The sequence below is a fragment of the Spinacia oleracea genome, chromosome 3, assembly GCF_020520425.1.
Source record: "Spinacia oleracea cultivar Varoflay chromosome 3, BTI_SOV_V1, whole genome shotgun sequence".
NCBI lineage: Eukaryota > Viridiplantae > Streptophyta > Magnoliopsida > Caryophyllales > Amaranthaceae > Spinacia > Spinacia oleracea.
In genome coordinates this window covers 92,807,641-92,833,626 of record NC_079489.1, presented here as the reverse complement: position 1 = coordinate 92,833,626, position 25,986 = coordinate 92,807,641, and the positions used below count along the sequence as shown (strand labels likewise).

Sequence of the window (25,986 nt, the reverse complement as noted above, 5' to 3'; positions counted from 1 at the left end):
CTTGAGAATTGAAAGTTAAAAATCTCTGAATGTATTATGTCTATTTAGCTTGAGCATAGTAAGACGTTTCTGAATGTGCTGGCTGCTGCAAGTACTAATCAGCTTACCAAGTGACCAAAACTAGCGCATGCCAGCCTTTTAAAATCAGCAGCACATAACAGCAGCACAACAATGTAGAAATAACAACTGCCCCTTAACTACAACACACACGACATAAATCAGCGAGCAGAGCAGTAGAAACAAATCAACTTTTTAGAATCTGATGTTGTTGTTTTTAAATTAGGGGGTTGTTTTTAATTTTTTAAACTGATGCTGCTGCAAATTACTCTCTAATTTTTTTTCTTCTCTTACTTAATACTCTGTCCTCTCTAGGAGATTATTACTTTAGACAATTGGCCTTAGTTTGTAAGCTTATTTCGTGAAACTTAATCAGGAGATTATTAGGACTTGGACAATTGCCTTTAGTTTTTAAGCTTCCCGTGTATGATATTAACTTTTTGGTGGTTAGACATGTTGTAGGAGGAGTTTCAGAAAAAATGGAAGAAAAATCAACACTTTTCATGTCCAAGTAACTTTTCTTCTTCTATATCGTTTTTGGTTTTATTTTTACTTTCCCATGCCATGAATTTATTTTACATATGAGTTTCCCATGCCATGTCGTAATTTATTTTACATATGAGTTTCCAACCTATTTATGCACATCTAAAGGTGGAAAAACCGTGATTATAATCAATTATTTTTCTTGTGATCTTGTCAAACCCCTAAGTTTCACTAGTAGAAAAAACATCAAAGGTGGCGCTTAAAATAGAGGTATAGGTGGCGCTTTACAAGTGCATCACATGGCCTGATCACATTTGACCAACTCACAAAGGTGGTTTGCATTAATAGCTAGTTAATTCTAGCATAAGAAGTTAATTGCTATATGCATGTGTTAAATGTTTAAGTGTTGCATTTAAATGTGCATCAAAGAAATTGTTTGATTCCAGCAAACTTATTGTTTTATTGAATTTTGATTATGGTTTGGTTGGGAAATCGTTAGTAAGACCTTAAGTTGTCTCTTTTAGGAATTAATGTTTCTTTCCAAGTACACCAACATAGGATCCCTTGAGAAGATTGACGAAGAGACCCCTCATCTCTTTGTGAAGAAAGTCATGTTTGGATGTGAGTATTTTGCTAGGATACAAGGCCAACCCATCTTAATGAGAGAAGACACCATAGCATCCACTATTGTTCATTGCTTACCTAACAAAATGCCATACCTAAAACTCAAAGATAGGCTTAAAGATATGCATTCTGATGATGGAACACCAAATTTGGATAAGTATGGAACTAGGGATGGTAGGTGGAGATATGACTCAGAGATCCTGACCACCATTAAGGAGTCATGCTTGGGATGCAGTTATAGAGGAACCCATGGGAGTTGCTGTAAACAACGATCTGGAAGAAGATGTTGTAGCTGTGGAAGATGAGGATGTAGTGGTGGAGGCAGAAAACCCTAACCTAGAGGCCCATAAGCCACTACTACAAAAAAGGGCTAAGAAACCACAAATAAGAAACCAAATAAGTTATTTAAAAGGTCTCTTAGGTAAAGAAACCATACAATTATGAAACATGGTCTCTTGGAATATGAATAAGAAACCATAAATTCACGAAATATGGTATTTTATATCTAAATTATGTTAAATGAATAAGGGATGACATCAAAGAAACCACATCCAAGACAAACATGGTCTCCTTTTTTGTCATAATTAAATTATTTTAGGGATTTTTTTTATATTTGTTTACAGGATTTTTTTCGAAATAATAAATTCTTAGAATTAATCTATTTTTGAAGTTAAATCTTTTCCTTAATTGTCGTAACTGCAAGTTCATGGGCTTATTGATCTCCTTAATAAACTGCCTAAACTTTACGAAGTATAATTTTCAGTATTTTAAACCCTAAACTCCTCATTTTGTCCTTCTTTACGCACAAAATTAAACTCCTTCTTTACGCACAAAATAAAGAACAATAATAACATGGCCACAACGCCTATCTCTCGACATTTCTTTCGACAATCTTGATTCAATTAGGCTTCTGAGAAAGAAGAACAAGTACTCGCTACCTAGGGCTAAGAATCACTCTCAAGACAAAAACTCCTTCGTCGAAGAACAAGGGTTTGATCCTTTTGGTAGGTTACCAGATCTGGGTATGAAACCCATGATTCACCTAGAGCCGTTGATTGAGAAACGTAATCACTCTCACCATAGAGAAGACCACGAATAAGAAGAAGGGGTTGATTCATAAATGTAAAGGTTACCAGATCTGGGTATGAAACTGATTCCTCCACCGCAGCTACTGTCGGAGATAAGTCGCGCTCCCCTTTCTCTAATCTAGTTCGTCTCATTTTGGGTAATATTTTTAAGCCCATACAAGCATTGGGCCAGTTGTTGGGCCAATCTGAGTCTGTCGTTGTGTTTGGTACTGGCCTTTTGTCATCGTCGTCGCCGGCCTCGTCGTCCTTGTTGGTGGGTAATGGGGTTGATGGTGAAAAGGGGGAACAGGGTTGTGTTACTCACCATTCCCCAACTCAAGTTTTAAAGAAATTTATGGAGATTCGATATCTAAGAATCGAGTTGCCTATTGGTGAATCGGGTATTGATGATGGGGTTTTACTCAAATGGAGGGTCTCTTTTGGGTCTACTGTAGATAACTGTCATTCTCGGCGCTTCTTCAAATGTTATTAGCACGAAAACTAGCTATTTAAGTGAAAATGGTGTGAAATTCGGTTTTGATAGACTTCCAGGAACCCGAAGGCTGCTCAAGATCATACTCCAATATATGAAGAATCCAATATACGGTGATGAATAAGATCCAGAAGCTGGCCAGTGCTGAAATTGTACAAGTTAAATTGATCTATTTTTAGGGATATAACTTTGGTATTTGATGTTTTTTTACACTGTCCAACTATGTAATTGCCTTTGTAAATATAAATGTAACTGCACTTATTGGTTGATCAATATAATTCTTGTTAAAATTTGGAACTTTATTTTAATTGAGGGTTTTTGTTTATGTCGTCCATGTTTCATTATTCTTCTGTGTTTGGTGGTTTTCATTTTCTTTTCTGCAGTATTTAATGAATTAATATTTTTTTTGATTTTAAAAATATGTTTCAAAGAAACCAGATTTCATACAACAATGGTGACTTTCCTTTCATCAAAGAAACCTTTTTTCTGAAAAACATGGTCACTTTGCCTTCTTAAATTGTGAATAAAAACTGTATCAAAGAAACCACATATGTTACAAATATGGTTTTTTTTTATCAAAGATAAGTAACCACACCAAAATCATGGTTTCTTAGGCAAAGAGACCATTGAGATATAAACCATACATTTTTTGGTTTCTTAGGCCTATTTGGTATGGTTTCTTAGCCACTTTTTGTAGTAGTGAGCCACCATTGAGATCTCTATTGATTCACATGTGGAGCCTGAAGGTGATGGTGATGTGGCAAGTGAGCCTCATCAAGATGAAGACATGGGAGAAGACTCAGACCCGGAGGGAGAGTTTGACGAATATTGTAGATCTAGATTTCACTCCACAAGTTTCCAAGGAAAGAACAGATAGGCAATATGCCTTAAAGATTTGAAGTTGTAATAGTTAGTTAGTTCTTTTATGTTTTGGAGAATAAATAGCAAAGCTACAACAGTTTAAAGTTAAAGCAATAGGAGTTTGAGTTATTCTTTATTCTTTTCAAGGATGTAAACCTTTATAGAATTAACAATAAAAGTTAAAATATTCTTTTCATTTTGAGAATTTCATAATACTCCAAGGTCTACGGGTGCGTTCTGTTCAACTTATTTGACCTAAACTTATCTGAACTTATCTGAATTTATCTGAAATTATCAGAACTTATCAGAACTTATTGAAACTTTTAATAGTAGTAATAATAATAATAATAATTAAATTAATAAATTAAAATAATAATAATAATAATAATAATAATAATAATAATAATAATAATAATTGATAATAATAAATAAAAATAATTAAAAAAAATAAAAAAATAAAAAAAATAATAATAATGATTATTATTAATAACAATTAAAAAAAACTATTAAAAAAATAATAATAAAAAAATAATAAAAAATAATAAAAAAAAATAAAATAATAATAATAATAATAATAATAATAATAATAATAATAATAATAACAGATAATTAATAATAATAATAATAATTCATTAATAATATATATATACAAAAAAATTAATAATAATAAATGACGTTTTCAGATTTTTACGGGTACGGGTTGAAACGGGTTCGGATTTTAACGTGTTCGGGTTTTAATGGGTACAGGTTGAAACGGGTTCGAATTTTAACGAGTTTAGGATTTAACGGGTATGGGCTGAAATGGGTTCGGATTTTAACAGATCCTGGATTAACGGGAACGGGTTGAAACGGTTTCGGGTATTAACGGGTACGGGTTTAAACGGGAACGAGTTGAAAAGGGGTTGGATTTAAACGGATTTGAGTATCATATCGGTCATCTTCATGTCAGATCGGGTAAATCGGGTTTGAATGTAATGGGTCAATTTTCGCCGAATTTGGGTTCTTATCTGTTCGGGTTAATATCGTGTCGGGTTATTTATAATCATAATAGTAATATATCACTAATAAAAATAATAAGAATAATAATAATATTAAGAAGAAGAAGAATAATAATATAAGAATAATTATTTAATTATTAATAATTATTTTTATTATTATTTATTATAATAATAGTAATTATTATTATTACTATTATTATTAGTATTATTATTATTATTATTATTATTATTGTTATTATTATTATTATTATTATTATTATTATTATTGGAACTTATCTGAACTTATTGGAACTTATTGGAACTTATTGAAATTTATTAAAACTTATCTGAACTTATCTGTACTTATTGGAATTGAAACTTATTTTTTTTAAGGTGAACAGAACGCACCCTAAGTAACACGCAAGGGATTAATTATTTTATTGTTTGCATACTCAATGTGAATTGTGGAACAATTGAATTGCCACAAGAATAATAAGTGATTTGAGTACATAAAGGAAATGAGGCGTAATCTAGACCCTTATGACCGATATGATTCAATGTTAAGCCTTATGCGCATTATGTGGATATTCTTCCTGGAAGAGTGATGATTACTCTAACGATTGTGTTCTTTCATGAATAATTGTTTGTTGATGCGATCTCTATGGTCAAATCAAAAATAAAATCCTTCGTAGAGGATAACATATGAGTTATGTAGTGAACCTGAAGTAGAATATATTAATATCAGGTCGCGCTCTAGAATGGCCAACAATACTGACCTAGCTGCTGCTATTCGCCTCTTGGTGGAAAAGCTGACCCAGGAAAGAACTGAGCGCCCCGATTCTGCAGGGGACATGTTTCAAAGCCTTGCTAAAGTTAAGCCACCATACTTCAAGGGGCAAGCAGATCCAACCTTCCTAGAAAACCGGATTAAGGAGTTCGAAAAACTCTTTGGGGAGGTGAACTATCCTAAAAACATGAAAGTAGGCCAAGCTGTCCTTTACCTAAAAGATGAGGCCGATCTGTGGTGGAGAGAGAATAGAACTAGGCTAAGTGCTGCTGAGGGGTTTAATTAGGACTCATTTGTAGTTGCATTGAGGGGGAAGTTTTACCCTCCTTTTATGAGAAAGCAAAAAGCATAGGAATTCATAAACCTTAGGATGGGAAGTATGACCATCGCTGATTACTATAGTAAATTTATAGCATTGTCGAGGTTTACACCTGAGGTTGTAGCTACGGAGGAGCTAAAGCCTCAGAGGTTTGAACAAGGGTTGACCGATGAGATCCAGCTTGGATTAGGTGGGGACACCTTTACATCTTTAGATATTGTGTATGGGAGAGATGTCCATATTTTGAAGGAAATATGTCCTTCATCCTAGGAGCATTAGTCTAATACCAAGGTTCAGATTAATTACGAACAATTAATTTAGTGAGATCAAGTGATCGAAACAGCTAGCTGGAGCAATGCTTCCGATCAGTGAGTTCTAATCTATATTAGGCTCACGGCTTACTCTTGACTGAACCTATAAGGTCACACCATTGGCATGTAACAGATTATCGGATTAAATGAATCGGAAATTCATTTTATACCTTTTCGGGAATTAGTTCGGAAAAACATAAATATACGATATGACGTTGGATCAGAATCGTATACCGTATCGCGAATATTCGTAAGCTAGGCGAAATGAATAATCGTATCGTACGACGGTGATTCGTCAATTACTATACGATAAAAAATAGCCGTAAGGCATTGGTCCCGGATACGAGCAAGGAAAAGCTGCCGGCTCGTCGAGCCAAGCGTGCAAGCGCGCAACGCCCAATGAGCAAAGCAGCTCCCCAGCGCGAGAGCATGGCCAGTGGCCTGCGGCTGGGCTCGCGCGGGACAGCAGCAGCTACAGCAAGCAACAACGAGGCCCAAGGCCCATGGCTGCGTTGCTGCGCGCGCTGCTCGTGGGCTTTGTGCAAGAGCTGGCCGGCTAAGACCTTGTGCTTTGGCCGGTCATGTTATAAACCTTAGGATCATAACACCTCCCTCATTATTATGTTTTTCCACATTTTTTCTAATTATACAATTCAGTTTAACCTAAATCAAAAGAGAAACCCTAATCTCTTTTGAGCCTCCGTTCAAACTGTTCTTCCCTAAAAGCTAAAATATCATGAGTGACGTCTAAGCTACGAATCTCAAGACGTATCTGAACGTGTCGGTGAACCAAGTAGAGGAACGACATTTGGAGTTCTTGTTAGTGTTCGTGATTAGTTGAACTAGGGAAAAAACACTACAAACATAAGTCTGCTTGATCTGTACTTTATACATGGTTCCTGGCTTTGGGGATTATTCCGCTACGTTAATATGTTTTAACTGTATTCCCCTACAGTGTTATCATGAGCAACATGTATTTTAAGTACTTTTTGGCATGTTAGGCCTTGTTATTTTTGGCATAATTTCAGTTTCAGGACTTATTTGGCAGTTCAGTTCAGTTCAGTTCAGTTCATGAGCATTCAGTTCAGTTCAGGAGCATTCAGTTCAGGTCAGTTTAATTCAGTTTAATTCAATTCAATTCAATTTAACTTAATAATAATAATAATAATATTATATTACTATTATTATTATTATTATTATTATCATTATTACTATTACTTATATTATTATATTACTTATCATTTATATTTATATTATTATATTACTTATTTTTTATATTTACATATATATTATTATTATTGTTATTATTATTATCATTTATAACTAATTATTTATTATTAATTAATATAATAATATATAATTTATTATTATTTTTATTAATCAATTACAGATTATTTTTATTTATTATATAGTTATTTAGTTATTTAGTTATTTAGTTATTTAGTCATTAATTATTAATTATTATTTAGTAATTATATAACATTTATTATTATTTTTTAACTAAGTAGTTATTATTTATTATTTATTATTTATTAATTATTATTTATCATTTATTATTTATTATTTATTTTGGTAATATTCTGTTAAGTTAAGTTTAGTTAAGTTAATTTAAGTTAATTTCAGTTCAGTTCAGTTCAGTTCAATTCAGTTCAGTTCAGTTCAATTCAATTTAGTTTAGTTCAGTTCAGTTCAGTTCAGTTCAGTTCAGTTCAGTTCGGTTCAGTTCAGCTCTAAAGAACAGGGCCTTAATATGTTTGTGATGTTGTCGAATTTTTCTGAATTTTTCTTGAATTTTCGAAATATTTCTGGATTATTGGATAGATCGTAGAATATGTTCCGTATTCGTAAAATGTCGGAAATTCGATTTTTCTGACCCTAATCTGATTGAAAACGGCGTTTAAGATCAACTCTTTAGAACAGAATCGCAAAAATAGTCTCCAAAGTTCGCGTTTTTGGGCATTTTTGTTAATTAATGAATTAAATTAACAAATTTGGAAAGTTTTTCAATTAATTACTCGACCTAAACTACTCGGAATTAATTGTAATTTTCCCCAACTTTTCTTGGGTATATTTTAAAATTATGGTAAATTTTCGGCCATAAATGTTAAGTATAAACCCTAATTTTATTTTTTTCATAATTTAATGATTTTTAGATCGTAAATTGATTTTAATAATTATTCAGATCTGGAAATTTGTTTAGTTGGAAAAGGGAATGTAGTTTCATGTTAAATGGCAGATTTAAAAATTTATGGATTAAAATTTTGATTAGATTCGTTAATTTTAATCGATCACCTAAACCAAAATTGATAAAATTCTGAAATTTAAATGTTTAGAACGATTTAAAGTTTTGGATTGGATTATCAAACATATTTAAATTTTTGTTGATATTGATCGTTCGTTAAATTTGAATTTTTGTTAGCCAAGATTTATAAATTTCTCAAAATTGGATTGTTAATCACCCACTTTATTATTTTTCGAAAAATAAAACGATTAATTTTGTTAATTTTATGAAAAATAACATCATGCAAATAACGTTCCGTTAAATTAAAAATTATTTTTTTGGTTAGTTGGCTCGTATGGCACGAGCCAAAGGTGTGGAAAAAGGGCGTGCGACGTGTGTGGCTAAGCGTAGCCCACGCGCGCTGCACTCCGCAGCTTGGCACATCCACGCGAGGCACGTAGCGAGCAAGCTGGGCGAGCCAGCGCGCGTTGGCCTTGGCTAGCGAGCAATAGCGAAGAAGCAACAGCAGCAGCAGCTCACGCTGCGGGCTGTGCGATGTGCTGTGCAGGGGAGGGGTGCTGCTCCTCGGTCTCGTGTGGCACGCAATGCACAAGGTGACATTGGGCTGGGCGCAAGCCTAACCCATGTTGCAAAATTTCTCTATTTTTCTTCGTTTGGGCTTTGGACTTATTTTTGCATGAAAGGGCTAACTGTGGACTTTTTATTTACTTTATTTTATTTACCTTGGGCTGGGCCGTGAGTTTAAATATTTAAAATTAAATTGTCCAAATTAAAATGTTGGTTTAAGTGGGAGCCATTTAATAAAATAAAATTAAATAATTAATTTAATTATTTTCGTAGGGCACCATTATTTTGATTAAATTAAATTTTGAATAGAATAATTCTAAGGATTAATAATTCGGAATTGATTAATCTTTTAGGACGCGTTTTATGTGAACGTGATTTTTAAATAAATCATGTAAATACTTGCATATTTATTTGGGCCATTCGTTTTAGGACACGAATGGATGAATGCATAAAAAATATTTTATGTATTGCAGGTATTCAAGGTGACTACACTAGTGGAAAAAGGGTCATTTGCATCGCACTTTTACGCATATTTGCGTCGCACATCGTGCGTGGCAAAAGCTCTCGACGCAAATGACTAAAAGTCATTTGCGTGAATGTGCGACGCAAATGACCCTTTTTGCGTCGCACAATTAGCAAATGTGCGTGGCAAATAACTTTTCAGGCACCATGTTGAAAAGTCATTTGCCACGCACATTAGCTAAATGTGCGACGCAAATAAGAGTCATTTGCGTCGCACATTTAGCTAATGTGCGTGGCAAATGACTTTTCAGGCACCATGTTGAAAAGTCATTTGCCACGCACATTAGCTAAATGTGCGACGCAAATGACTTTTAGGCGCCAAAAAAAAAAGTCATTTGCCACGCACATTAGCTTAATGTGCGACGCAAATGACAATTTTAGCGCCAAAAAATTAAGTCATTTGCCTCGCACATTGAGCTAACGTGCGTTGCAAATGACTTTTTTTTTTTTTTTTAAATTCGTTTTTTAATATTTTAGTTGGAAATTCCGACATGATCGTCTTTGAAATTAGACGCTTCATTCCCAATACCGGGAATACATTTATAAATAATACCTGTCACAAAAGTTTACAACGTAATTAACGTTCCCAATAAAAGGCAATTAAATTCGTCATAGATCAACCAACGTACATGTTACAACAAACATAAAATTATTACAACAAAGGTACGTAGCTAGCTAGCTAGAGATCAAGTTCATATTACAAATTAAGCTAAAAATTCGACATTGTTCATGAAGTAATCTGCCCAAAAATCTTTCACCTCATTAATCTCCTCCGGTGAATAAGGCAATGTTCTTGAAAAATCCTAAAAAAGTGTAAATAATTCAATTTATCAACGATTGATCAATATAATAGTTTTGTGTACTTCAATTTATTATATAAAGTACGTAGTTTATGAGAACATACCTTAGTAAGATCTTGACTATTACCATGATTCATTATTATGTCGTACATAAAACGCATGACGTAGTAGCCACAATCTAGTGATCCCGGTTGTTGAGCACACTAAATGCATTAAAATAAATAACACAAGTAAAATTTCTATCACATTGTATGTTATAATTTTGAAAAACTTGCTTCTTAAGTAAATAATAAACTAATTATACCTGTGCTGGAATCCATGTTAATTTAGTTCCCTTAGATTGTCCACCTAGTCTCTTGTAACTCCGAAAAGCACTACACATTCGATAAAATATGCAATTATATATACTTTGTTTACACATGTAAATGCAAAGAATATTTTACATGTAAGTGCAATTATATACTTTGTTTACACATGTAAATGCAATTATATACGTAGTAGCCACATTTAAGGCTAATTGAGTCGTTCTAGGTCATTTTTAGGCAAAAATGATGTTTTCGAACCCAACTTTGAACTAAAGAACCTAAGGAATGTTTTCAAACTTATTACACGTCTCATATGCATAGTTATAACTTTCTAAGGCTCTTTACAATCTATTATTTCACATTTAAGACTAATTGGGTCGTTCTAGGTCATTTTTAGGCAAAAAGATGTTTTCGAACCCAACTTTGAACCAAAGAACCTAAGGAATGTTTTCAAACTTATTCTACGTTAAATATGCTTATTTACAACTTTCTAAGGCTCTTTACAATCTATTATTTCACATTTAAGGCTAATTGGGTCGTTCTAGGTCATTTTTAGGCAAAAATGATGTTTTCGAACCCAACTTTGAACCAAAGAACCTAAGGAATGTTTTCAAACTTATTCTACGTTTAATATGCTTATTTACAAATTTCTAAGGCTCTTTACAATCTATTATTTCACATTTAAGGCTAATTGGGTCGTTCTAGGTCATTTTTAAGCAAAAATGATGTTTTCGAACCCAACTTTGAACCAAAGAACCTAAGGAATGTTTTTAAACTTATTCTAAGTTTAATATGCTTATTTAAAACTTTCTAAGGCCCTTTACAATCTATTATTTCACATTTAAGGCTAATTGAGTCGTTCTAGGTCATTTTTAGGCAAAAATGATGTTTTCGAACCCAACTTTGAACTAAAGAACCTAAGGAATGTTTTCAAACTTATTACACGTCTCATATGAATAGTTATAACTTTCTAAGGCTCTTTACAATCTATTATTTCACATTTAAGGCTAATTGAGTCGTTCTAGGTCATTTTTAGGCAAAAATGATGTTTTCGAACCCAACTTTGAACTAAAGAACCTAAGGAATGTTTTCAAACTTATTACACGTCTCATATGCATAGTTATAACTTTCTAAGGCTCTTTACAATCTATTATTTCACATTTAAGGCTAATTGGGTCGTTCTAGGTCATTTTTAGGCAAAAATGATGTTTTCGAACCCAACTTTGAACCAAAGAACCCAAGGAATGTTTTCAAACTTATTCTACGTTTAATATGCTTATTTACAACTTTCTAAGGCTCTTTACAATCTATTATTTCACATTTAAGGCTAATTGGGTCGTTCTAGGTCATTTTTAGGCAAAAATGATGTTTTCGAACCCAACTTTGAACTAAAGAACCTAAGGAATGTTTTCAAACTTATTACACGTTTAATATGCATATTTACAACTTTCTAAATCTCTTTACAATCTATTATTTCAGATTTAAGGCTAATTGGGTCGTTCTAGGACATATTTACGCAAAAATGAAGTTTTCGAACTCAAACTTTTAACTAAAGAACCTAAGGAATGTTTTCAAACTTATTGCACGTTTAATATGCATATTTACAACTTTCTAAGGCTCTTTACAATCTATTATTTCACATTTAAGGCTACTTGGGTCGTTCTAGGTCATATTTGGGCAAAAATGGCGTTTTCGAACCCAACTTTTAACTAAAGAACCTAAGGAATGTTTTCAAACTTATTACACGTTTAATATGCATATTTACAACTTTCTAAATCTCTTTACAATCTATTATTTCAGATTTAAGGCTAATTGGGTCGTTCTAGGACATATTTACGCAAAAATGAAGTTTTCGAACTCAAACTTTTAACTAAAGAACCTAAGGAATGTTTTCAAACTTATTACACGTTTAATATGCATATTTACAACTTTCTAAGGCTCTTTACAATCTATTATTTCACATTTAAGGCTACTTGGGTCGTTCTAGGACATATTTACTGCGTTTGGAAAACCATCAAAATTAATTACCTTCAAAAGCAGGATTTTAAAAAAAAATAAAGAACTGATCAGTTCTGAATTCTGACCAGTTCTGTCCACTGATCTGCACAGAACTGATCTGAGTTATACAGATCAATGCACAGAACTGGTCAGTTCTGATCAGTTATGTGCACAGCTCATATCAGAACTGTGCAGATCAATGCACAAAACTGATCAGAACTTACCAGTTCTGTGCACTGATCTGCACAGTTCTGATCTGAGCTATGCAGATCAGTGCACAGAACTGGTCAGTTCTGATCAGTTCTGTGCACTGATCTGCACAGTTCTGAGGTACACACGTCGCACAGCCACAATATAAGAAATTATTAAGCAGTAAAATACAGAGGTCCAAAACTGACCAATTGAGCAATTTTATATCGTAGAATCTTAAAAATTATCTGCTAGAATTTTAACTAATTTGGATAGAGCATGTACCTGCAGCACATTTAGCCAGTATGTTAAGCACACTTTACCATCGGTGCTACCAAGAAAATTCCATGCACTCCATAAAGCAGGGTCTTGACTCTTGAGGCATGAAACTTGTATCATGGTGAAGAAATATATCACTGCAAGCATACAGTTCAGAAAAAAAGTGAAACAAAAATGCAATAGCTTTAACATTTACAATCAATATTTTACAAGACAGGTGGGAGAAGGCGATAGTACTCCTTGGTATAATAGCCGTCTGCCAATATGCAGCTTTTGAATTTTGTTCACGATAGATGAAAAAGAACTTTGACAAGATTACATGTTGATTAATATGTAATGGATATTCATGCTTGTTTTTATGACGTAGCGACCCTCTCTAGTACAACAGACTAATGAGTGATGAAAATGTGTCAAGGAGAATAAGAAATTGATATTACAATACAAAATATTCAAATGTAATTTCAGAAACCCATAGCAGGAAATCCCTAGTTTGAAGCTATCTTGTCAATAACTTCTTAAAGACAACCAAGATATAGTTAAGACAACCAAGATATACTCCAAAAAAGAAAAAGAAAAAAAACGAACCTGTTGACATATTGAAAAGCACCCAGTATTCTAACTTCGTCATATGTTGCTTCTTTTCCTAATATTCTTATGGCATCTGGAGCATGGAGAGCTATAATGCATCCATCATACACGTGCTGTGAACCGTCACGAAAAGACAATGTACAGCCTGCACAAGCATTGACAATTCTTGTAGTAAATCACTGAATCACATAGATGGTCCATGAATTAGGAAGAGGGGCATCTTCGCCCTCAATTAACAATAAAAAGATGATTGCATTGAGTTTACTTTTCTTCCTACTATATGAACCACAGATTAAGAAGGCCTCAATTTTCATTACACAGCCCAAGACTAACAGGCACATAAATCTTTGCACCATAACTAAGATATTTACTAAAACATATTTTTATCTGTAGTTCTTCAGATAATGGATTAATTTCCTTGAAAAGTACATATCCATAAATTTCCTATCTAACCACCTGAAAATCGGGTAGGTTTTAGCTACCGGATTTTAAAAAGAAAGTCTAGAAAATGAAGCTTGCAACAAAACCTAAATCCTAAAATGTACCTAATTAAAATTCAACAAAACCTAAATCCTAAAATGTACCCAATTAAAATTCAACAAACAATATCAACAATTATAATTCAATTAGAATGCATAATTAAAATTCAATCATAATATACACAATTAAAATTAAAATGCATAATTAAAATTCAACTAAATATCTAAATTAAAATTCAATACCTAAGAGATGAGAGAAGAAAGTGAACAAGGGGGGCGGAGAGGGCGGCGGCGTGGGAGGCTGCCGTGCCGTGGACGATTGCCGTGGGCGGCGGCTCTAAACAGGGAGCGAGGGTGAAGCAGCTCAGTGAGGAGCGAGGGTGAAGCAGGAAGGACAGCCAGCGCAAGGCAGAGACGGCAGTGAAGCAAGGACAGCGAAGCGTCGAATTGAAGCCGGTGAAGCCGCCGGTGAAGCCGCCGGTGGGAACAGCGTTGGTTCGTGGGTTTCCAGAGTAGATGCGTTGGTTTATGGGTTTCCTTGGGGAGTAGCAGTGGTTTCGAGCAACCTAAGCGAGGATAGTGAATTGCTTGAAAATATTAAGTGAGCGCAAATTTGAAAAAAAAATAAAATAATTCTAACACATCTGCGTCGCACATTTGTTAATCTGCGAGGCAAATGACTCTAGGAGGCTCCCAGAGTCATTTGCCTCGCAGATTAACAAATGTGCGACGCATTTGATTGAGTTATTTGCCTCGCAGCTTTGTTAATCTGCGATGCAAATGACTCTGGGGGGAATCCTAGAGTCATTTGCCTCGCAGTTTAACAAAGCTGCGACGCAAATGACTAAATTTTATGCTAAAATTTGTCATTTGCGTCACATGTTCAGAATGGCGTGGCAAATGCAGGGATGCAAATAAGCGTTTTTCTACTAGTGCTAGTATGGCCAATCTAAGATAGTTAAATACGGTATGCATACCGTTTTATCTTTGAATGTAAAGTTTTAAATATGGTCTACGTACAATTGAAGTTTTGATGTAATTATTTATTATTTCAAGTACTTCTAGGAAATTCAGAACTTTAAGTTAGATTTTGAATGAAGTTCAAGACGAAGCCAAGCTAACAAGGTGAAGGAAGATTGGATGCTTCAAGATAAAGTTTTGGGCCATACTAGTTCACCGAAATTAAATTTATGCACTATATATATTGTGAATGAATTTATATTATGCATGAGTGTTGTTTATATGCTCGATTAGATTTAGTTCACTAAATAATCAAACCGACATAAAAACAACTAGGTCCAAATTAATATTGAGTTTATAATTTCCTTCCAAATCAAGCACTTACAAAAATCTAAGGATCTAAGGTAGTAGGTTTCCTCCAAAGCGAGGTGCTATTTTAGTCGACTTAGATGGTAAGGTATCCCAAAGGAATACGTTGATTTTGGTTTTAACTCAAACAACAATGGCATATGTTGTGGCAAAGGAATAAATTATGGAATTAATTTATTAACCAAGAGTAATTTGGAGATTACTAGCAATAGGTTTTGCTTACCTAGAATCTTAAAAGACTTAAGACATGCCAAAGCTGCTTAAGAATTTAGGACTTTTAGGGTCTTGGAATCCTTTCATTAATTTTGGACCATTTTTTATTTTGCATGAATGAAATGTTTAATAGCTTTAATGATTGCATGATCGCTTTTATTTCAGAGTTATTAAAGACTTTGAATGTTTATTTATTGCAAATTCTTTTCAAATGTAGTCTAAAACAACAATCAAAGCATCAGAAATACTGGATGCCGAGTTAAACTTGACTAAATTTCTTGAATGGGAAAGAAACTTCACGAAGTTTTAAATATTAACGAAATGAGTTATGTCGTCAAGCAACCTTTTCATAGCTATTATGCGCCGGGTATAGCTCCATAAAGGTACATAAATTGGGAACTTCACAAGTACCTTGTCTCGGAACTTATCCTAAAGTCTATCCCTGAAAATTCGAGAGGGAGGTTCATTACCAGTGAGCCTCATGCACTCCTAAGTCATCTAAGGGATAGCTGTCGTGTGAGGTATCAACCCAAAGGCCAAACTGTTGGCAACGGGGTTGATGAATTTGATAATTCAATGAGCAATCTCAAACTCATTACCCCACATAGATCGTGGCTGGAGGTCGAGCTTCTAGAGGCACAAAAGCGCATTTACAAGCCTAAGATGGACAAAAACACACCAATTCGGTCTCATGTGAATATGATGACTGGATTATTCTCCACATTGAGAAACTTGGTGGTTCCTTCAAAGAGGAAATAGCTATAGCACTTGTGCTAAACTCTCTTCATAGGGATTATGAGGGATTTAAGATGCACTAACTCTTTAATGATAAAGAGAACACATTCAGTGAACTTGTGGAATTGCTCCAGAAATTCGAGAGAATCCTAAAGTTCAAGCAAGACCCTTTGAATGTGAAGTGCACTAAATTCAAGAAAGTGTGCAAGGGGAAGAAAAGCAAGGTTGCATCTTCATTCACCCCCGGTGGGCAACCGACGCCTTCCAAGAGCAAGATGAGGAAGAACACTTCTCCTTCTACATCGCAATGCTTCAATTGTAATGAAATTGGTCATTACAAAAGAGATTGCCCCAAATTAAACGAAGGAAATAAGGACGGAAACGTTGCTTCTCCTTCAGGTATGTATGTTATACATTGTAATCTTGCAAATTCTACTTCTTGGATATTAGATACTGGTTGTGGCTCACACTTATGTTCCAATTCGCAGGGACTAAGGATAAGTAGAAAGCTTGATAAAGGCGAGATAGATCTACGCGTGGGAAATGGAGCACGGATTGCTGCATTACCCGTAGGATCTTATTTTATATCTTTGCCTAGTAGTTTTGTTTTGGAACTAGAAAACTGTTACTATGTTCCTAGTATCACCAGAAACATTATTTCCGTTTCAAGTTTGGATTCTAAAGGTTTCAGTTTTCAATTAAAAGACAATAGTTGTTCTTTTTCTTTGATTGGAATATTTTATGGTTCAGCACAACAAGAAAATGGTCTATATGTGCTAGATACAAGAAAACAAATTTATAACAGAAATACCAAAAAGGCTAAAACTGGTGATTCCGATCTCACATATCTGTGGCATTGTCGATTAGGCCATATAAACACAAAGCGCATGGAAAGACTTCAAAGGAAGGGCATTCTAGAATCATTCGACTTAGAGAAGATTGATCAATGTGAATCTTGTTTAATTGGAAAAATGACAAAGCGACCTTTCTCAAAGGTGGGAGAAAGAGCAAGCGAACTACTAGGGCTAATAAATACGGACGTATGTGGGCCTATAAGTATGAAAGCTAGAGGCGATTTCAGCTATTTCATAACGTTTACGGACAATTTCAGTAGATATTGCTATATTTACTTAATGAAACACAAGTCTGAATCGTTTGAGAAATTCGAGAATTTCAAAATGAAGTAGAGAATCAACATGGCAAGAAAATCAAAGCTCTAAGATCATATCGAGGAGGTGAATATCTTAGCCACGAGTTTGATGACCATCTAAAAGAATGCGGTATTCTTTCTGAATTGACTGCTCCGGGGACACCTCAATGGAATGGAGTGTCGGAACGGAGAAACATGACCTTACTCGATATGGCCATGTCAATGATGCGTCAGGCCGAACTTCCTTTACAATTTTGGGGACATGTGTTGCAAACAGTAGTACTCACACTGAATCGTGCTCCGTCAAAAGCTGTTGAAAAGACTCTATACGAATTATGGACGTGGGAAACTTCCAAAATTGTCTTTTCTTAAGATTTGGGGTTGCGAAGCATATGTCAAGGGATTAATTTCGGACAAGCTCGAAACAAAATCTGACAAATGTTTCTTCGTTGGGTATCCAAAAGAAACAAAGGGGTATTACTTCTACAACAAGTCAGAGAACAAGGTATTCGTTGCTCGTGACGGTGTCTTTTTGGAAAGAAATCACATTTCCAAAATGACAAGTGGGAGAATAATAGACCTCGAAGAGATTCGAGACAAACAACGAATGAAGAACTCTTTAGAAGCAGCTCAAGGTGAAGAACCTCCAAGGCCTTTAGAAGAGCCAGTGGGAGTAGTTCCTCAAGACGTTGTTGCCCCTCGTAGGTCACATAGAACTAAGGTTCAGCCGAACAGATGGACATTCGTCCTCTTGACTGAAAACTTAGAAGTTCTCATATTAGAGTGTGATGAACCTATGACCTACAAACAAGCTATAACAAGCCCAAGCTCCGCTAAATGGTTAAGGGCCACGAAATCTGAGATAGACTCCATGTGTGAAAATCAAGTCTGGGATTTGGTTGATTTGTCGGATGGGGTAAACCTATTGGATGCAAATGGGTCTTCAAATTGAAGAAAGACAAGGATAGAATTGTATACATATACAAGGCTAGATTGGTAGCAAAAGGTTACATGCAAGTTCACGGCGTTGACTACGATGAAACCTTTTCTCCAGTCCCTATGCTTAAGTCTATTCGGATAATCCTTGCGATTGTCGCGTTTCATGACTATGAAATATTGCAAATGGAGTTCAAAACTTCCTTCTTGAATGGTGTTCACTAGTAGAAAAAACCTCATTTGCAACTCCTCATTCGCAGCTTTAACTAATTGAACTCGGTGCAATAGCCTATGGTCAACGCGGGTCAATGAATAAATGAGGTATTCGCAACTTTTTTTTATCATCAAACGCTGCGACTTTTTGTTATTAAAATTAAAAGTAATTATCGCAGAGCAGTTTACGGGGGATTTGCTACGAATAATGCTTCAAATCTAAACCTTATTCCCTTAATCTCCCGCATCCTCACTACCCCTCTTTCTCTCTCCTCTCTGAGCTTAGATCTAACTCTCATACTCTCCTGCATCGTCCAGAATCAAATTTCATTCGTCTACTTTGTTTGATGATTTTTGTTTTTTAATTTTACTCTACACGATTTTTTTGATTTTACACAAAAATCTCAGACGAAGGAGAACGAAAACTACGGAGAAGAAGAACTCGCCGCTCTCTACCATGCCGAGTTTCCAAATGCCGACGCTTCCGATGCGGCGGCTATCAAGGATCCTAAATCTCAGGTTTGTTTCTCTCTCTCTCTCCTACACCTTATCCCTTTTCAGATCGTTTTTCCTCTAATTTATTATTTTTGTTTTGAATAAAATTGAAATAAATTATTGTTAATTACCCGGAAGAGGATTGGTGAACTTGTAGATGAAGTTGGTGTGCTTCGTTAAATCCAGGGGAAATTCGACCACGAGATGGGGATGCCTAAAGGTGTGTAATTTTGGGAATATTTTATTTCCAATTAATTGTTGTTTCGTTGTTTGGCTGGTTGATTAGTTGATTTATTCAGCATGTTGATTATTTCAGAGGTTTTTTCAATTATAATTATGGAATTTGCTGATGGTTTTCCTATTAGATCTAGCTAATTAGATTAACTATATTTGGGATTGTAGGTTGTAATTGACTGATATTGTTGTACTATTTGTGGTATCTCGAGGGTTTCAAATCCAACGTTCTTTGGTGAATCTCGCATTATATCTTTGTTCCTAGTTGATGCTTGATTTTGGTGAATATTGAATTTTAGTTATTTTGATGTCTCATAACTTGTTTGTAGATACTTCAAGGGGCCAGAACTTCTTGTTGATTTACAAGACTAAGACTATTCGTTGGACATGTGGAGCCTTGGTTGTATGTTTGCTGGAATGGTGAGTAGTAGTACTCATATTTCATTTCTAAACTGTATCTTAGATCTGAATTACCTAGTACGACTCCATTTTTTTATAGATATTCTGGAAAGAGCCATTCTTTTATGGCCATGACAATCATGACCAACTTGTAAAAATTGCAAAGGTATGCTTCTTTGCCACACAAATGAATTTTATGGTTCATAATTCTTTTTCATGAAGCTAGTTCTGTTTCTTTTGGAATTACCGTATCTTTGAAATTTCACTCGTTGTGGGAATTGGTTCAGCAAGGAAAGGCAGTAAACTGCATTGAAGTGTTGCGAAAGTAGTGATAGGAGATATTTTTACTGGATAAAATGCAGTAGCCACTTACTATAAAGTCTTTCCGATTGTGAGCTTGTATTATCTTACTTTGTAAACCAAGATTCCATTTTCCACGTAGACTTCCCCCCTCCCCTGTTTCTAAGTTTGTTCTGTATGTGACAAAGGTTGACCTGTTATGACCATTCTACCGAAATTGAACTTGAAAATAGATGGTTTGGGTTAAGGTTTTGAATACGTTTCAACGGGTTGACATCAGTGAAATATTCAATCAATGGTTAGATTCATGTTGGAACTTATTGGCTGAAGTCTGAATACCTATTGTTTGTGTGTGCGTGTGCAGATGTTTGTATGCATGTGTGTGATAGTAAACTAATCGGTGAATAATATTAGGTAGCTTCAATTCAGCATTATTACACCAGTGATTTCAAAAAATTTCCTTTCTAGTAGCAAAACTGGCAGAGGGGTTGAGGGACATCTAAAATAGTTTTTTACTTTGATGAAAGCTAAGTTAAAGTAGGGAATATGACCATGGAATTTTCTTAGGAGTTCTCAGTAATTCTAACAAGTGAAAGTAATAGGATTTCTAAATCTGAAGCATATTCAGATAGATGACACTAGAGTGGGACATTGCATCCAATACTGTAAGCCATGTAGCTCTTCCAGGTTATCTTGGCTGTGAATCTGTTATTCTGAGATTCATGTACGTGTTCATGGGAAAGATAAAAATGCCATTTTTTTTTGTTGGGAGTGCTGAATTCTGCTTAAAAATGAGAATTATGTAAATACAGGGGGAACTACAAGGGGTTTTTCTTCTCCTTTTTTTCCCTTTCGATCCGGTTTTGGTCCGCCTATCTGTGTATTTATCCTATCTGTGTATTGCTGTGACATCAGCAATTATGTTGAAAATGAGGCAATAAATAGCTTATGGTTATGCTTCTATGTAGAAGATTTCCCTTTTCTTGTTACCTTTGTGGATGATTTTGTCTGAGATCTTGTGTTGTGTATTCTTATTACTTTTATAATTAGCCTGCTGTTTTCAGTTTGAAGTTGGATCTCATCTAATCGAGTGTGAACACAAAGGTTGGGATCTAAACAGATTCCAGTCAGCTACTGGATTGTCACTGAGAACTCCTCTAATCAGTGATTAGCTTCCACCTGAGATATATTCTGGTGTAGTCTTTCAGAAAAAGTTTGTATGAGATAAAATCATTATTAATGGATTCCAAGCCTTTTTCTTTGCTTATGTCTAAAACGAAAATAGTTGTTACTGTATTATTGAATTCGTTTGATTAAAGTTCAGTTTCATGTTGTATGGAGAGCATCCTTTTTTCCCTTTGGTTATCCTTTTTTTCATGAATATATGCTACATGATCTTAATAGAAAGAAGCGGTTCTTACTTCTGAGATGTTATAAGTTGCTTAAACTTAGTAATGTATTTATGTATTCAAATGTTGAGTTTTCTCCTTGGTGAGTAATGTGTATCTGAGTTCTTTTCACCTCAAAGGGCCAGGTGCTTTTAACGTATCATTATTAATCTTGGACATATGTCTTTGATGATAATGCAGGCATTTTGATACTAATTTTTAATAAGTTTATCATACTGCTATAATAGTGCTTGGGATTCATAGAACTTGCAAAGTCAGGTTCCTGCGGTCTTTAACTTAGCTGCGGTTCAGTTAATGAGTGTGTGGATGGTAGTTCACTCATTCTTTTGTTTTCTCATTCTTTTCATTCTTCCTCTTGTTTTTCTAAAATCATAATATTCCTGAATCATACTGTAAGTGAGTATGTTGATGCATACCTTTGTAGTTCAGTCTAAAATTGACTATGCATAATTTGTGGAATCCCTTTGAACTGCAGTGCATCAAGGAGGCGTGCAGAATGCAGGGCAGCAAGATTTTTGGGTTGCTGTAGGGCCTGCATCTGATGCTATGAATACATGGATCTCTCAAGGAGAATATGGAAGGACTTTCTCTCAAAATGATGCTGGACCAAGAGAACATGAGGATGACTCTATTGAGGCAAGATGAACAGAATCTCTCCTTGTCTATTTTCTTTACTTGTGGCTTATGGTGAACGCATTTTCAATCTTTTGATTCTGGATGCAGGAACAGTCTCCAACGACAGAGGATTAGGAGCTTTCTAGGGAACACGAATGATGGAAATTGGGAAAAAGCACGATTCTGGCGGTCTTCTTTGGAAGCGAATCAAGCTAACTTCTACTCGCAAGGCTAACACCAAGAAGCGCCTTCGTCGTAGTTGGCAGGTAATTCTTTAACGGAGTTCATATCTCTGTTAATTTTATCATGTAAATTGAATGATTGATTGAATGATTTGATTGTTTTACTTCTCGTCATTGATACATAAAAAACAAATCCCCTATTCTGTCTTAGGGTTTATCAGCCACAAAACCCTTATTTCTGATTGCTCATTTTCAATTTAACTAATTGCGGAACTTACATTGTCAAGTAATAATGAATTTAGTTTATCTGTTGTTAGAAATTGTTTCATCTGACATTGTTGCTTCGGTAGCGCAAGTTTGAATGTCTTATATAACTAACGAAAAGGATTGTCCTATATAGTTACTCATACACCTCTCCTGACTGATATGTGAAGCTTCTAATCATGGTGTAAAATGTTTTTTGTGGATGTCTTCTGTGTTTTTTAATGAATCATATTCTGGGTGTCGCTGTTGTAGCGCCGGTAGCAAGCTGGGTTCTTGAATATGTAGGAAATTTGGGAAATTTATACTCCGTACCTGGTTAGCATGTGCTAGTGAAAAATCTGTAGACCTTTAAGATCTGTAACTGGTTCTTCTCATATTAACAACCATTTTTTTTTATCACTTCTTTTATTATAGTTAAAGATTACACCATTATTCTTATTTTAGTATATAGTACATATACTCTGAAGTTAGTATCACTTATTCAAATATTAAGATACTTTAATTTGAGCAATTTATACAATACTTTCTGAAGATGAATCATTTGTTAAGTTGTTTTTCTACCATACAATACATGGAAAACCTTCTTCACATTTCCTTTTCCGTTTCTTGGTGTACACCGTATTAGGAAAGACATATTAAACTTTTGTAATATGCACTAGGAACAATCTTTCATGCATAGTTGCCAGTTGTTGTGAAATCATAGCTAAGACTTTATGTGAGATATAATGACCGTTTTATCGTGCAATTTTAATTTCCCAAAGATAGTGTTGCACACGTACATTTATATCAAAATATGAAAAGAAATGCAAATACAATTTACATGTGCGATCGATCGATCTAATAATACATGTACATATATGTTTACAGTTTCTTACTAGTTGCTTACTACCTGGGTAATTCAAACAAATTTACTGCTAATTACGGACAATATGTGTTAATCAAATTGCATTTCTGCTCCTCATATTGGAAATATGGCGTATTCTATGGTCTTTTCCCATTGCTTTAAGGTATAAGCTGTCTCACTTTTCACAATTGTTGGACCCTTCTTTTGGTTTTGTTGTTAAATTGTGACTTTTAATTCAATTGTTAGTTTCTAGGAAGTTTTGAACATTGCATGTTGAATTTGGTTCATTGAACCAAGCTATTGTATTTCTATGGAAATTCTGCTTGTAGTTAGCCAATTTTGGATAGTGGAACCAGTTTGATTACCCACAGACAATGACATTTTTGAAGAGCTTGAGTTTGGATAGAAAGGGAATCTTTCTAACATGTTAAACATGTAGGTATACCTTTATCAAACTTATTATTAGAGGTCCTGCTTTGCACTTTTGTCAACCCATAATTTGGTTCATATAGTATTATATTCAGTCTTTTCAAAATGCTTTCTTAAGATGCACTCTTTGTTTATCTTAGCTTTAAGATATATTGCTTGATTACGATAATTAAGTATTGTGTGAAGTGTAAACCATGTATTGCTATTTGACAAATATGCTTTCACAATCATCTCCCTGAAGTTGCTCAAAATTATGCATTTGTCTATCATATGCTAGAATGCTAGATTAATCTTTAATACAGCTTCCACCAACTACTGATGCTGATTATATAATGAACTACTTTATTATCTTCTTCATCATAACTTCAGTTTTCAGAGTGACCTATTTAGTAATTTAATTTTGTAATTAATATACTTTACCAATAAAATATCACAAACATTGCTCCTACTCTCCATACTAAAATGTTACGAATGTTTCAATCTGCCATACGACAGATATGTAGGATCAAAGTAGATTAGTGAACATAATGTTGGTCAAATTAATTTCCAATGAAAAGGGTATATTAATTTGTAATTTAATTGCTTTGCTACATGTTTAACATGTTAGAATGATATTGCATGATCTTTGACACCAAAAACACTGAGGTATACCTTCCATCGGGAGCCTCAATTACCTGATATTTCATTTAAGGGAGCATACATTATATATATAGACAGGGTTGTGTTTTTGGTACAGAACATCATGTAAATGAACACAAGAGGAAGAACTTTTGTGTGTTGATGAAAATTTGACACTGACCTTCTTTAGTGTATCCATCATCCAATGTTCGGTACTCTATCAAAAAATTGTATCGGTGTAATAATAGACTGCACTTGCATGATTATGTGTTTGAGTGTGGACCAATATTTTTTACTAATGTGTTTTCTGGTAAACTTGCAGGCTCTGAAGTTACATATAGGAAGATTTTCAATAACCTCTTATGTTGAAAACTCAAGTTTTCGAAGGTATTCGTTTCATTTATTATCACCAGAGATCACCTGGTCCAACTGCCCTCATGTAGAAACTCCCCAAGGTTGCAAGAATTATATATTACAGGATGAGAGAAATTATCAGCACCGAATCCAGCAATTTTTAGTCATAAAGTTGAGCCTTCTATTTTGAATGTGGCAACCTTTAAATGTTACTTTTAAAAACAAAAGTATATCAAAACTAGTTATTATTGATTTGTTTAACGCATGGCAGCTTTGCTGTAGCTGCAATTTTTTTTTTTTAACAATAAATATGCATTATTTGCAGCGCCTGCCTTAGTAGGCAAAGTTGCAAATAATGTTATTTTTTAGCCCTTTAGAAGCAGTATTTGCAGCGCACAACAGGTAGTAAAGGCTGCAATAAAATCCATTTTGCAGCGCGCTTTGAGAAATGTGAGGTGCAATTATTTAGGTTTTTGCAATGTTTTTGGTCGATGCAAAAAAAGAAGGCGTATTTGCACCCATCACAATTGCAGCGACCAAAAACGCGGCAAAAGCCGCTTTTACGCGCGCTGCAAATGACGTTTTTTCTACTAGTGGTTCTTAAAGAGACCGTGTTTATGACACAACCGAAGGGTTTTGTCGATCAAAAGAATAAAGGAAAGGTATGCAAGCTTAAGAAATCCATCTATGGATTAAAACATGCGTCAAGGAGCTGGAATATACGATTTGATGAAGCAGTCAATGAATTTGGCTTCATCAAAAACCAGGACGAATCTTGTGTATACAAGAAAGTCAATGGGAGTAAAATTGCATTCCTAGTCTTGTATGTAGACGACATACTGCTTATTGGAAACGGCATTCCTATGCTGGAGTCTGTAAAGACTTGGCTTGGAAAGTGTTTCTCAATGAAAGACTTAGGAGAGGCACAATACAAATTGGGCTTCAAGATCTATAGGGATATATCTAAGAGGATGATTGGACTAAGCTAGAGCACTTACATTGACAAAGTGCTAGCTAAGTTCAATATGATGGGAGCCAAGAGTGGCCATCTACCCATGTCACATGGCATATATCTAAGCAAGACTCAGTGTCCCAACATATCTGATGAGCGTAGAAAGATGAGTGAAATTCCATACGCTTCGGCTATTGGATCCACCATGTATGCTATGATTTGTACAAGGTCGGATGTTTCGTTCGCACTCAGTGCAACGAGGAGGTACCAGTCAGACCCAGGTGAGGGGTATTGGACTGTTTCCAGAATATCCTAAAGTACCTGAAAAGGACAAAGGATAAATTTCTGGTCTATGGTGGTACATATG

At 34.7% G+C, this 25,986-nt stretch overlaps 2 long non-coding RNA genes across 4 annotated transcripts; both read left to right on the top strand.

The window, feature by feature from the left end:
- The first annotated feature begins 18,685 nt into the window (after window positions 1–18,685).
- On the top strand, window positions 18,686–21,997 carry LOC110782550 (uncharacterized). 3 transcript variants are annotated; one of them, XR_002531944.2, is made up of 5 exons: window positions 18,701–19,043; window positions 19,177–19,239; window positions 19,583–19,673; window positions 19,753–19,818; window positions 21,837–21,997. It is a non-coding gene; the product is annotated as an uncharacterized lncRNA (long non-coding RNA). The 3 variants fall into 3 exon arrangements; XR_008930736.1 differs by having other exon boundaries at window positions 19,158–19,239; XR_008930735.1 differs by having other exon boundaries at window positions 18,686–19,239.
- An 87-nt stretch (window positions 21,998–22,084) lies between these two features.
- Window positions 22,085–24,948, top strand: LOC110782552 (uncharacterized). The gene is made up of 2 exons (XR_002531945.2): window positions 22,085–22,242; window positions 24,636–24,948. It is a non-coding gene; the product is annotated as an uncharacterized lncRNA (long non-coding RNA).
- Window positions 24,949–25,986: the final 1,038 nt, after the last annotated feature.